This window comes from Pseudophryne corroboree, chromosome 3 (assembly GCF_028390025.1).
Source record: "Pseudophryne corroboree isolate aPseCor3 chromosome 3, aPseCor3.hap2, whole genome shotgun sequence".
Classification (NCBI taxonomy): domain Eukaryota; kingdom Metazoa; phylum Chordata; class Amphibia; order Anura; family Myobatrachidae; genus Pseudophryne; species Pseudophryne corroboree.
The window spans coordinates 744,847,867-744,862,810 of NC_086446.1; the positions used below are offsets into that span (position 1 = coordinate 744,847,867).

At 40.5% G+C, this 14,944-nt stretch overlaps 1 protein-coding gene across 3 annotated transcripts in view; it reads left to right on the plus strand.

Annotated features, from left to right (window-relative positions):
* The first annotated feature begins 1,268 nt into the window (after window positions 1-1,268).
* Window positions 1,269-14,944, plus strand: part of CRTAC1 (cartilage acidic protein 1) — a 1,057,458-nt gene continuing 1,043,782 nt past the window's right edge. For all 3 annotated transcript variants that reach the window (XM_063962302.1, XM_063962305.1, XM_063962306.1), the window contains exon 1: window positions 1,269-1,375. The gene's annotated coding sequence lies outside the window, so the exon portion shown is untranslated. The remainder of the gene's footprint in view (window positions 1,376-14,944) is intronic.

A 14,944-nucleotide genomic window follows, 5' to 3' on the forward strand; every position in this document is an offset into this window, starting at 1 on the left:
CCTGCAAAGAGACCAGCTGCAGCACAAGAGGGACACCAGTTCAGCACTGAGAAGAAAACTGTAAAGGTATTACAGCAAGTCACTAGTCCATGGTATTGATAAGGCTCCAGTCCACACGCTTATTCTCTTGCAGTCCTGTGAGAGTTAAAAAGTTTGAAAACACACAGGCTATTTAACATGAGTAGTGTATGGTAAAGTGCGCACCGTGGTTATAATATGCATGTATAATGCTGCCATGCCCTTCCCTGAAACACAGAATCTGCTTTATTCTCAAATAATCATTGGTTTTTCGTTTATGTTACTTCTAAACACAGTAATGCATTATTGATATTCTCATAGGAGCCAGCCATGTGGGTTCCATAATATATGTACTGTAAGTCATATAGGGGATGTAATGTGAGCACCCCCAATATATATATATATATATATATATATATATATATATATATATATATATATATATATATAGATAGATATATATAGATATATATATATATATATTAAGTTGCCTCCCATGATTACTATTATTATCTTTTATTTATAAGGCGCCACAAGGGTTCCGTAGCATTGTAAACGGGAATAAACAGACAACAAATATAAAGTACAGACAGTACATAAAGTCACATAGATACATCCAGCATATATACATAGTGTAGATTCCATTTTCCAAAGCATCTGATCACTTCTTCCAGTATATCCAGCATTCACACACACACACACACACACACACACACACACACACACACACACACACACACACACACACACACACACACACACACACACACACATATATATAAAAGAAGATTCTGCATCCTCCTATCTGCTGATCTTATCTCCTTGCAGAACACCAAGGAGGAGGGGGTCACACTTCACTGCTCCCCTATGATGAGAAACCAGTCCTAAAATCCTGTCCTTCTTCTGGTCCCCTCTGTGGCTGGAAGCCCACCCCTCCAGCACCGTACAGAGCAGGCGTCTGGCTTGCACCCTCGGCTACAAAAGATCCATGAAGGTTACAGGCAGCAGCAGTCCCCGGATGTGCCATAGAAGATATAGGGAAAAGAAGGCTACAATGTATCTCATGCTTCTTATTGATCCGCTCTCTGCTGCTGCCTTATAGAATCCACTGCAATTTCCAGCTGTAAATCACAGGACAGGGACAGGCCACGCCCCTCCGCCGCCTGATTGACTTAGCCAACGCCTGTCATTTGCATTCTGCGATCTGATTGGCCGGCCGGTTATACAAGACTTTACATAAGCTTGGGATCGTTGGCAGCAGAGTTGTATAAAGCACGGGAGAGATAAAGGGAAGGAAACTTGTCAACTCCGGGAAACATTGTTGCTGTGGCTGCCGCAGGCGCATCCCTGCATCCCTGTAAGTAGCAACGCGTCACTTACACTGCGTTTCTGGACTTATATACTGTACCCTGCAATTGAGGGTGTGACTAGACCCTTTTAAGAATTGTTATTTATTTATTTATTTTTTATTTATTTATTTATTTAATTGTATTTATTTATGTTTAGGTTTACTCTGCATGTCTACTGCAAGTATTATGGTAAATTAGGGGACATTTGCTTATTGGCATTGGGTCTGTGTGCAGTCCCTGTTTTTTATTTTGCAATGAGTTTCTGCATTTGATGAAATGATTGATGGGTGCACTGATGCTAAGATAAGACGGTAATGACAGTATGACCCGGCCAGTGTATACATGAACAGCCCTATAGCTCCTATAATAAAGTTTTATATATATATATATATATATATATATATATATATATGTGTGTGTGTGTGTGTGTGTGTGTGTGTGTGTGTGTGTGTGTGTGTATATATATATATATATATATATATATATATATATATGACATAGGATCTATGTGGATATGGGCTATTATAAAGAGCCCGTGGTGCTTTGTGAGAAGTGGAGATAAAATGCAGAACTGCGTTTGGAATGTGTACAACTTGGTAATGCTTTGTAACAGTGTTTGTATGACCTCTTGTGTTATTCTGCTCAGGGGCTACTGGTGTAATTGGTGCCCGTGTTAATAATACAGGTCCTGACAGTGGGTAGACCTGGCGTGTGACTACAGTTGGAGGAGAGATGTGACTCGCATTATCCTGGTGTAAAGAATTTTAATATTTAATTGTCAGATAATTGCCCTCCCTGGCACAGTCACACAGAGCTGGTAATTACAGGTAGATTCATTGCAGCAAAGTGCCATCCGCCCCCTGCATGTCACCTCAGGACTGCGTGTCATGTTATTAAAACTTCTAATAAGACTGTACTTCTCTATGTGCCTGGTGTGTGCAGAATACCACACTGCTTCTGTCTGATCCTGGTTACATGGAAGGGCTGTCTGCTCCTTGTAGCCCTATAGGCTGCTCTGGATCAAATGAAGTACCCCAAAGGCTTATGCAAAATAGACCGAAAGCTTGTTCTGCAATGCTGGGGTTAATACTGCTATACTTGTAATCATTAAGTTATTGTTGTTCACTTAATTATTATTATTTTTTAAATATATATATTTACATTTTCTGGTCTTGATATCTTTACATACATATGCATGTGTTTGTGTACATACCGTATGTGCATGTGCGTGTGTGTGTATAGATAAATAGATATAGATATATATATACAATTTTATACATGAAATTGTGCATATATACGTGTGTGTGTGTGTGTGTGTGTGTGTGTGCATATGTACATACTGAACGTTTATATGTGTGCATATGTACATACTGTACGTTTATTTATATATATATATATATATATATGTGTGTGTGTGTGTGTGTGTGTGTGTGTGTGTGTGTGTGTGCATATGTACATACTGTACGTTTATATGTGTGCATATGTACATACTGTACGTTTATTTATATATATATATATATATATATATATATATGTGTGTGTGTGTGTGCATATGTACATACTGTACGTTTATATGTGTGCATATGTACATACTGTACGTTTATATATGTGTGTGTGTGTGTGTGTCTGTGTGCATATGTACAGTATGTACGTTTATATGTGTGCATATGTACATACTGTATGTTTATATATATATATATATATATATATATATACATACACTCGGCAAACACATATGTGTCTGTTATATATATATATATATATATATATATATATATAAAACATTCATGCACACAAACACATTCATGCACACACACATATATGTTATAAAACCTATTGATCTGTGCATATATACAGTAAGTTGCATAGATACCTGATATTTTAACCCATAAGACACTGTATTTGTGTATCTGAAATCTATAGGTGGCAGAGGCTGTTTGCACAATGCAGATGGATTATTATGGATTTCTGTTTGAGAAAGAAATGACAATCTATACTGTGCATTTAATCCCAAAGACGCTTAGTAAGAAGATGGACACAGTAAACAAGTTGCTGAGATTGGTGGGGCCTCATTGGTGCTCATGGCTAGTTAGTCTCACCTCAGCGCACGCCGCACAGGCACATTATACCAGTGACTTGTGAGGCAGCTCCTGTCTACGGCTACCAGGCTTTTGCCAATATTTACTCTGAGTAATGGATGTCCTCGGAAGGAGAATTTTCAGGCAACTGACTTTATGAAGGTTGAAGCTTAGTCAGAATGTCTGTGGTAGTAAAATATTCTTAGTGCACACACTTAATGTGTGATACTGCAGTGTCAGGGAGGATGATACAGAGTTTATATACCAATATTTCCCATATACAGTATATAGTGAGCTGTAACAGGAATACGCTGCTGATACACTGGATTCCTACAGGATTTTATTCCCATAGTAATACCTGACTCGCTGTACCATGCAGCCTCATGCAGCAGTAATTCCTCACTTGGAGACTCGTAGAGTCCAACAGACAATGCTGCACGTCTTTATATTTGGACACAGATGGGTTTCATTTGAATGTTTCTGTGTTACATAAAGTAAATATTTGCAGGCGGTGGCTTGTAAAGCAGCCCTGATATATTAGCAGTCTCCAGTGATTTGGGGAACTGTGCCGCTCGGCCACTTTATAAAATTTCTGCAAATCATTAAGCAGTTGTTTAATTAAATGGAATTTCTATGTCATCAATAGCTGGGCCGCAAACAGAGCTCGAACATGTCCAGCTTCAGTATTATGTAGAGCACATCGTCAGGAGAAGGTAACCCAGTAAGTGTATAGTGACACAAAGGAGGCATTTTCTGTACAGAGAGATGCGTATGGCTCAGGGGGAGAATACAGCAAGAGCTGGAGGTCAGAGACTCTTCAACTTTTATTGCAGGTCCCCAAACTATGTCTTTGAGTCACTGCTCATATTACCATTAATACCATACTTCCACTGCACTATTAACCTATTAAATTCTGTGTGTATGTGTGTGTTTGTGTGTATGTGCGTGTATATGTGTGTATATATATATATATATATATATATATATATATGTATATAGTACACACAACGTATGTATGGGGCACCGATTGCCCAATTAGTGCACATTTTTCATACCACCAGGGCCACAGAACTGTAAAGAAAGACATAGTCCTCAATACCAGGAGATATCTAACTGGGTCTGGATTGTCTCTTACTTTGAATATATATTTGGAATTGTGCAGAAAAACTTTGTAACAAATTACCAAATAGTCCGGGAACCTTATTACCTTTCCCATTCTACACCTATACTGGGAAATGTATAAGTGAGACAGCCTGACCTCTTCCCACTCCCTCAATGTAAAGTCTTCCACACCAACAAGTACCCAAACGTTCCTGTTTCTCTCTCCACCCTTGCTACCTAGCCTCGGGACTTGTACCTTACATGGGGACAATGTCACAGAATGAAAGCACACCCTGCATTCGGTCAGGAAAGCCTATGTATTGGCGTGAGCATTAATGTATCAACAACAATATTAAACTGTGGCTTATTTCCATCTGTAAGCCGAAGTTTATCGTAGCCGCTTGTGTTCAGAATTCAGACAGCGGTAACTACATCTGGCCCTTTTTATCAATATCTCTTTATAAACTTACATAAAGACTTTTTTTTTTTCTTAAAAGTCTCTACATTTATGGTACAAGGGGACGTGTGAGAAGCAAGTTAGAGAACTAAGGGGCAGATGTATTAAGCCTAGAGAAGGGATAAAGCAGTGATAAATGGAAGGTGATAACGCACCAGCCAATCATTCCGGGTTTAAAAAATGACAGTTAGGAGCTGATTGGCTGGTGCGTTATCACCTTCCACTTATCACTGTTTTATCACTTCTCCAGGCTTAATACATCTGTCCCTTTGTGTGATAACCAAGAGTGCAGTATAATGATAGTACATGAGGTGAGCGGGATGCAGTCAATTTACCTCCAATCAAAATCCCGACTGTCGAAATCCCGGCAGCAATTGACCGATGGTCAAAATCCTGGCAAAGTCAAAATCCCGACATGGACTAAATACCGACATATAAAATACAGACAAGGTCAAAATACCGACATGTAAAATGCCGTCAGGTCAAAATGCTGACATGAGTTTTTCATGATTTTTTAATTGAAACCGACTTGTTCATACTTTACCATCCCAGTGGACCTGGAGGGGGAGCCATGCGAGGGGATGCGGTACACTTATATGGTGTCCATGTCGACATACACACACAAAAAACAATGAAAATCGCATGTCAGTATTTTGACCTGTCGGCATTTTACATGTCGGTATTTTGACCTTGTCGGTATTTTGTCCATGTCGGGATTCTGACCTTGTCGGGATTTTGACCGTCGGTCAATTGCTGTCGTGATTTCAACCGTCGGGATTTTGATTGGAGGTATTTCATACCGATCCCGAGGTGAGCTTGTGGTAGCTTTACTTGTCAGTTATGTCATACACGTTGCTACTAGTTATGATCATACTATGTTATAAGATGATGGATCAACTGTTTACAGTTGTTCCATAAAATACCACATGTATGTTATATCTTTGGTTTTCCCAAGATTACCAATTTAAATTAAGTGGGAAGTCTGTAGTTTAAGTTTTTTCTTGTATCAACCTATAATCTTGCACCGCCTAGAGACATGGATTTAGCAAAGCAATATGACTTTTCTCTATCTTTATTGTATTACAAAGTGATATAAACATTGCCCCAATTAACCAACACGTATTGCTCTAATTTGCAGACCCTCTTGCACTCTGAAACTTGATACATTTTAGTTTTTTGTTGACCTGTAGTCTTGTAATAACACTTAACTGGCATGGTCAGATTTCATGCAACTGCGCCGTCCCACCCTGTCCCCCCGTTTTTGACGAGGAGATCCGTTCTGCAGATGTGCATAATATAATGTTTAAATATTTAAAAAAATACTTTTTCAACTTTATTAAATAAAATAAATTTAAAAAAAACAATGTTGTTAACGCATTTGAAGGGAAAAACCGTCAGTTAAGTGGTTTTAAGAATCTATTGTACCGGATAATATCCAGGTGGAATGTTCGATTATTGCAACACTATTTGGAAACTTTGACGCATGCTGATATAATATTACCTTCATAGGTTGTTCAAAGTCTTACCTGCAAGGATAACATACAGGAATAATGATATATTGCTCAAGAAAGAGAACAGAAATGTAATTTTAGGCTGCATAAATATCGCTAAATTGTTCTCCATTGCATAATCTTAAAGTTGCCTTTCTACCATTCCAAAAACATAAATATATTGCTTAAAAAGTAATATATTTTAGCTGTCAGAATACTAGAAACATCAAACTGCACAATGTATGGGAAGTTCCAACAATATAATTTGGCTCCATTAGAAAGAAGCTCTATTGGTTTATCATTATCCGGGTAGTTAAATCAGAAGCTTATATCAGTAGGAGATCTATTTTCATTATAGTGCAAAATCTGCCTTCCTTCATCAGGCTCTCAATCACTTTGACTTGCCGGATTCAGGATAACGATGTTAAATTGGGGACAATTTTTTGCGACCTTGTGCGACGGCTGCCCAGGGATGTAAGGAGCTTGTTTTCGTGTAATCCTCGACAAGCCACGTTCTGCGTTACCACATATGGTGGTTGGTTTCAGTTAATAAGAAATTGATTTATTTGTAATATACTCTCATTTTCTCCGTCCCGTCACTTTCCCTTCCAATTCAGTTTTCAATTTGTTGCCTCTAAAGTATTTCGCTTTCTTCCTGATCTTTTTGTTGATGAGCTACTTTTACATATATATATATATTTTAATATAAACTCCATTTGCAATTCAAAAAGAGGGGAGCTAATAGCTTCATCTTAGCTGTTCCTTGATTAATAGGTATTCGTCTGCACTAATTGCGCATATATCTGTTTTTAAAAAAAAGTACAGAATCTGCATATTAAGCAAGAGTTACAGCACCTTGAATCTAAACTGGTTGTGTTTTAAATGTCTTGTTCTTGTGTATAATTCACATCTGAATAATTTTTTTATTTGAATTTACAATGCTTTCACTTAAAGCACGGAATCGTTATAAGTACAAGAAAGATCTCTCAGGAATGCAAAAATATTGCTGGCTTTCTTTTCACAGTATTGGGAAACCCGTTCTATCGGGATACTGTACCATATTATTCTAAAATGTCACTATCATCGCTTCTTCTTTGATGTCTCTATAAGTTGTCTCACTATTTTGTAGTCGTTCTGAAATGTCCTCAATACCAGTTTTAGCAAATTACACCTATATATTTACCAGGATGAACTTTAGATCTGTAAAACCGCGAAACTTGGAGGTGGGCTCAAACAAAGTAATTATAACACTTCATTGTTGCAAGACAACACATTACCATAAATTGTTTTAGTATAATAAGACTTTGAGGTTAATTAAATGTTTGGGCCTTTGATGCTATAAATACCTAGTGTCAGGCCATTCCTGAGACTGTGTGCTGATGTTATACTTGGAATCTGGGTGGTCATTCCGAGTTGTTCGCACTTTGCCGTTTTTCGCAACAGAGCGATTAGGTGGAAAATGCGCATGCGCATGGTACGCAGCGCGCATGCGTTCACTAATTTAACACAAAACTTTGGAGATTTGCTCAAGCTCGAGCGACGTTTTTTCATCGCTCGAGTGATCGTAGTGTGATTGACAGGAAGTAGGTGTTTCTGGGCGGACACTGGCCGTTTTCAGGGAACGCAGGGGTGCCAGGTAAAAACGCAGGAGTGGCTGGAGAAACGGGGGAGTGGCTGGCCGAACGCAGGGCGTGTTTATGACGTCAAACCAGGAACTAAACGGACTGAGGTGATCACAATCTAGGAGTAGGTCTGGAGCTACTCAGAAACTGCAAGGAATTATATATTAGCAATTCTGCTAATCTTTCATTCGCAATTCTGCTAAGCTAAGATACACTCCCAGAGGGCGACGGCCTAGCGTGTGCAATGCTGCTAAAATCTGCTAGCGAGCGAACAACTCGGAATGACCACCATGGTTCCTTAGTAGATTTCGTTGTATAAGCAAACAAAATATAAGCAGGTTAGTGCCTAGTGGTGATTTGTGTTATGTTCAGTATTGTACATGCATTATATTTTCAGAGTGTACTTTTGAAACTTGGGGTCTATTTACTAAGCCTCGGATGAAGATAAAGCTGGCGGAGATAAAGTACCAGCCAATCAGCTCCTAACTACCATGTCACAGGCTGGGTTTGAAAAATGACAGTTAGGAGCTGATTGGCTGGTACTTTATCTCCGTCCACTTTTATCTCCACCAAAGGCTTAGTAAATAGACCCCTTAGGGGGAAATGTATCAAGCCTTCTAAACCAGTGGTTCTCATAATCTGTTCTCAGGACCCCAAACAAGTCACGCTTTCCAGGTCACCCGGCAGGTGCACTGTGTATCACTAACTGGCACATTTTAAAAATCCATAGGTGACCTGGAAAACATGAACTGCGGGGGGTCCTGAGGACCGAGCTTGAGAACCTGTGGTCTAGAGAGTTGAAGAGTGGGCATATTGAGAGGTTTCCCATAGTAACCCCAGCTTCTATCTAGCATTCTACAAAAGTCCAGTAGAAACTGATTGGTACTGTAGCTATGGTCAACTTCACTCTCAGGAAGGCCTGATACGGCTTCCCCTTAGTTCTGAAACACTTGGTAGTTGGCAGTTTTGCCTGTTCCCTATTCCAAAGACAGATTCTCCACTTCAATCCTCTCACCGGCTATTATTACAAAAGCACTTTGGTGTTTATGGTCCTGATACAGGGGTGCTAATTCGGCTGTAATCCATCAATGTGAAGCGCACCATTGATCGGATGTTGGCCACACCATTGGACATTAGAGCAACGATATGGTTGCTCAGAATGTCCGACAGTACGTGTATGCTGTTGCCAGCGGAACTGAGTCTTTGGACACTGGCGTGCCCCCGCCACCACTTACAACTACAGCCACCCCCTAGTTACCATCCAGGATCTCCAAGCAATTCCAATCATCGGTAACCATTGGAACGCATGCGCAGTGCATCTCGGAAGCATGCAGAGAAGTAAAACATCTGGGGCCAAATATAATAGAGTGAGATAGAGTGTAATAGAGTGAGAGTTTCAAAAAAGAGAGAGATTTGGTAAGGTTTTGCAGTTTTTTTTAAAGTGGCAATCATTCACACTGCAAGATCAACCTGGTTTTGCAGTGTAAATGATTGCCACTTTAAAAAAAAACCTGAAAAACCTTATCAAATCTCTCACTTTCTGAAACTCTCACTCTATTACATTTGGCCCTAGGTATTTTTTGTTTCAAGACTATGCTGAGACCTTTGGCGGTACTGATTGCGTTCAGTCATCAATGCTGTATTTGTAAAAACACATAGGGGTCCATTTCTCAAAGAGTTTTAACTACATAAAAATCATTGTATATGATCAGCTCCTAAGTCCTAACTGTCATTTTTCAAACACATGACAGATAGGAGCTGATTGGCCAAAGCATCTTTTATCATATGCAGCGAGTTTTAAATAGCTGAAACACGTTGATAAATTGTCCCCATACTATTATCCTAAAGTTGTGCGTCACAGTGGAGCAGTCATTATATAGGCCAGGCCAATATTCATCCTATCAATTCACTACTATAATTGCCAACTGTCCTATGTGTTAGAGTTATCCCTGGAATTGTCCCCATTTCTCCTTAATGACCTTACTCTGTGGGGTTTAGAAGATAATACATAAAAAAAAAATGCAATATGCCTAAGGTCAGTACACATATCATAATATTGGTTCTAGTGCACCCAGTACAACTGCAATAAGCTGCTAAGTTATTTCTTTGTTGGGGACCAGTTTGACATGTTTGTATTCTTTGCCAATTCTCAATTAACACCAGGGCAACTGGGCGGTCAGCCACGGGCCACATACATGTTGGGGCCTCCAGACATAGCTACATCACCAGCATAGGGGGGCAGTTGTTAACTGAGGGTTCTTCTGTGTGGCGTGATGTGAACTGGGGACAGTACAGTGTGTTCAACACATTTGTGGTGCTGGGATGATTTGCACATTGTATTTTTAATAACTTCGTCAGCATATTTTTATTGACAATATTATTGGTAGAGGCCCCCGAAGAGTTAGCTGCTCTGGGGCCCGCACAACCCCTTGATCCAGCTGCCCATGCATTAACATTCCTCTACCCAGATCCTGAATTGGGTCACTGTTGTCCTGACGCCTGTGTTGCAATTAAATATAGTTTAAAAGCAGACATAAAGCAACCATTTCGTTTTCATGAAATATTAAAAAACAAAAATAGCTCTGGATTTCCTGCCAACAATCCATCAGATATTCTCGTCTTTTGCCTCACAAATTTGATAGAATTATTTATTTTATGTCTTTGCCATAACCATGCGTGGCTCCGTATCCTTTCCGCTTAACTAGCACAATTTATAACTGGTTTTACTGATGTTCAAAGCAGGGCCGGTTCTAGCCCTTGTGGCGCCCCGGGCGGAAAATAGGGGCATGGCTTCATACAGGGGCATGGTCAGTTACACCCCCTGTAGAGTTGTGCCCCCATTTGTGCCCCCAGTAGCGCCATTTGTGCCCCCAGTAGCGCAGCTTAAAAAAAAAAATGAATACTTACAATCCCCGCTCCTGAGTCCCGGCCGTTGCAGACCTCCGTCGGCGCCGCTCCTCTCCGCGGATCTACGGGAGAGACGTCATAGCGTCTAGTTCCCTTCACAGCAGGGGACCAGTGGGGGACACAGCGGCAGCGGGGGGCACAGTAGTGGATTTTGCCATGGTGCGGCGCCCTCCGGATGGCGCCGGTGCCCTCCGGAAGGCGGCGCCCCGGGCAAAAGTCCTGCTTGCCCGTGGCAATATCCGCTACTGGTTCAAAGCTCTGATTGCTTTTTTACAGGCGTGTGTCCCAAGTGGAGGGAGGGAAGGGGGGCGGGGAAAGGTCTTATCCACAATGTATAAATATTAGCACCCGATGCAGGTGAGACAATTCAATATTATAGGTGCACCCATGAGAGTAAAATAATGTGTGCGGGCAGCACAGACAGTGTAACGGTTAGAAATTGAATTACTGCCTCACAGCACTGAGGTCATGGGTTCGATTCCCACTATGGCCCTAACTGTGTGGAGTTTGTATATTCTCCCTGTACTTGTGTGGGTTTCCTCTGGGTACTCCGGTTTCCTCCCACAATCTGAAAATATACTGGTAGGTTAATTGGCTTCCAACAAAAATTAACCCTAGTGTGAATGTGTGTGCGTGTACATGTGATAGGGAATATAGATTGTAAGCTCTACTGGGGCAGGGACTGATGTGAATGGTCAAATATTCTCTGCAAAGCGCTGCGGAATGTGTGTGCGCTATATAAATAACTGATATTAAATAGAGAAGAGAAATGTACTTTTCTCTTTCTATATTCTGTTTTACAGGGCAAGAAGGCTCTTTCGTTTCCCCCACTGACAGAATTTATAGTAAGTTGAATTTGAGGGGCCAGCATGGCAAATCATATGCATACCCCAATATTTGCTACATAAAAAATATTGGGGAGTGTGATGTACACATATGATTCAGAGTCACACACAATCCACACACATGTTCAATTATAGTACATGTAAGTGAGCGAATTTACAACTGAGCTTGCACAAAATTTTGTAAAAAGTAGAAATGTGCGGCTCGGTTCTCCAGAAATACAGACCCTCACAAATTTTGTGGAACCGAACAAAGTCCAGTCTGGATCTCTCAAGGAGATTCAATCACAAAGATGAATTGGAAGCAAAGCCAAGACATTGGGGTCCATACATATCTCTAGCAAAAAGTCCTACAGTTTTATCCTCTTGTATAATGCTGCAGCACCCTTGTGGCAGCTTAGAAATAAAGGATAATAATTATATATCACTGCATTATGCAACAATAACTAATAACAGTTACCACCACCTACTGGTTAATCCCTCATACTGACATAAACTATCCAGAGTCATCTAAACGGGATCTCCGCTCCCTGGTAGCACCCTACCTCCCCCCCATCTAGTTGAACCACAGGATTCTTATAGTCCAAGAGAAGCTCATCTCTGCCAGTGCTGCCACGGATACGTCTCTTCAGCCAGCAGCCGGTAGAAGTATGAAAGCAATCTCCAGGCGTTAATTGACAAAGCAACTGAGGGGACATCGGAGACAGGAATTCTGTTCATTTTCATCATCTGAAGCTCACACCTTTTTAAAAGATTCTGGACTTTGGAACTTCCAGAACTCCAGGGTGAAAAAGAGTCAATAAAAAAAAAAAATGGAATTGTTCTGCCTTGTGGTATATAATTAGGCGCTTCACAATCTACATGCGGCTGGAAAAATACTGATATTTAATAGCCATTTACAGCTTATGGTGCTTTAAAATCATTTACACACACCGTGCTTGCAAAGTCTTTAGTTTTTACTAATAAGCATTGATATTTATTAATAGGTATATTGCCGTTTTTTTAAGTGTGAACAATATTGTGTTTATATTGAATTGGTGTTTACGTTGTGTGACTTTAGCGTCATGTACCTCACTGCCCAGCTATGTCACCCACTGTGGTGACCTGGTTGCCAGAATATCGGCAAGTATGCATAGAAGTACTACTGTGACTTTATTATACCATGTTTGCTTTGTTACGACATTTCTGCATGGAGTTCCATCTATAGGTGGTCATTCCGAGTTGATCGCAGCCAGCAACTTCATGCGCATTCCGCACCCGAGCGCACCACAGCGATAAACCGCTGCGTGCAAACGGGTCGGAATGACCCCCATAGTGTTTACTTAGGACCCTTGGCACTGAATACTATAATCTCCTATCACTATTTTGTACATCACAGTTTTCATTTATGTCAAAGCAATTTGTCAGTCATTAAGTATTATGCTGTGACAGAGATTTATATAATAAATGAAAATACAGTTTATTGGTGCAAGTAAGTGATAATAAAACATGCAATTAATAATAATATACTATCAGAATCAACTCTATTGGTCAGGTATACAAGCGTATACTAGAATTTTTTTTTTCCTGTTTCCAAAGCATCAGTCAGGTATTCACAGAGAAAGGGTAAACACATACAACATACATGGGTGGTCATTCCGAGTTGATCGCTCGCTAGCTGTTTTTAGCAGCCGTGCAAACGCTATGCCGCCTCCCACTGGGAGTGTATTTTAGCTTAGCAGAAGTGCGAACGAAAGGATCGCAGAGCGGCTACAAAATAATTTTGTGCAGTTTCAGAGTAGCTTCAGACCTACTCAGCGCTTGCGATCACTTCAGACTGTTCAGTTCCTTTTTTGACGTCACGAACACGCTCTGCGTTCGGCCAGCCACGCCTGCGTGTTGTCAAAGTCAGAAAAATATCTCTATGCACACTACCATATTTGCACCTCATACAGGTCCGTGCTGCGCATGCGTACACTCTCCCGTGCGTGCGCATACTCGCTGTCGCGTGCACCCGCAGGCGCACGATGTGCGCATTTACGGTAGAGTTTATGTGATCGTAGCGTGCGACTCAATCGTTACATATTTTCACTATATAATGTATTTTGTAGATCATGGTCCCTTTGATAGATTCTGAAAGTTTAGTTAATGTAGCATGTTCATGGACAGAGAGATCCCTCTTTGTATTGTACGAAGGGTCCAACAGGGGTCATACAGTGATGTTTAGTATCCCTCGGAAGAGTATTTAATTAGCAATATTCCGGTGTTGGTTTGAAGCGAATTAATCGCTCGTGCGAATAGTTATGGACATAAGAAGTTTATGTCCATTTACTATTATTTGCACTTACTTATCCATGCGGCGGGAAACCTAGTTTCCCACCCACCTGAGCAGTTGGAAATTGTCACAGCCCACCTGTATGAATCAACCTATGACCTTTTGTTATAATGCGAGGAGGAATTCCCGTGTCCAATGAACAATGAGATTGTAGGGACCATTGAATTGTATTGTGTGTGGGGCATAAATAGACAAGCCGATCACATCCAGCTCTCACTCTTCAACGGTTATCATTGCTGAAAATCGGGAGCTGGATGTCCAGAGGCGCATGCGATCGTTTCCTTTGTGCGTAAGTTTTCTCCGCAATCATATTGTCTTTCTTGTTGTTATGGGCCATTTCTCTCTTTCTCTCTCTTCTCTTCTTTCTCTCGTACTCTCCTAAACGTAATAGTATTGTATTGTATTTCCTGTGTAGTTATCTGGTTAGGTAGTCTATGTTATATTGTAGTGTATGACTTGTATTGTATTAATTCTTTTGCAAGTATAACATTCATAATATATATATTAGGCGTTGGACCCTAAGCACAGTATCTGTGTATTTCTTATAGTGTTAAGTATTCTCAGAGCGTCGGTGACGCTCAAACAGCTTTTTAGTTAATAAGGTTACACTGTGTTGCATCTACACCCTATCTCTACACTAAGGTTTTACAGCATATTACATTGTTTATGGTTTAGATATAAAGGTTTAACATTGTGAGCGTCAGCGCCGCTGGTGATCTCCTCGTGGTCCCGAGCGTCCGCTACGCTATAGCGAATCATTACGTTA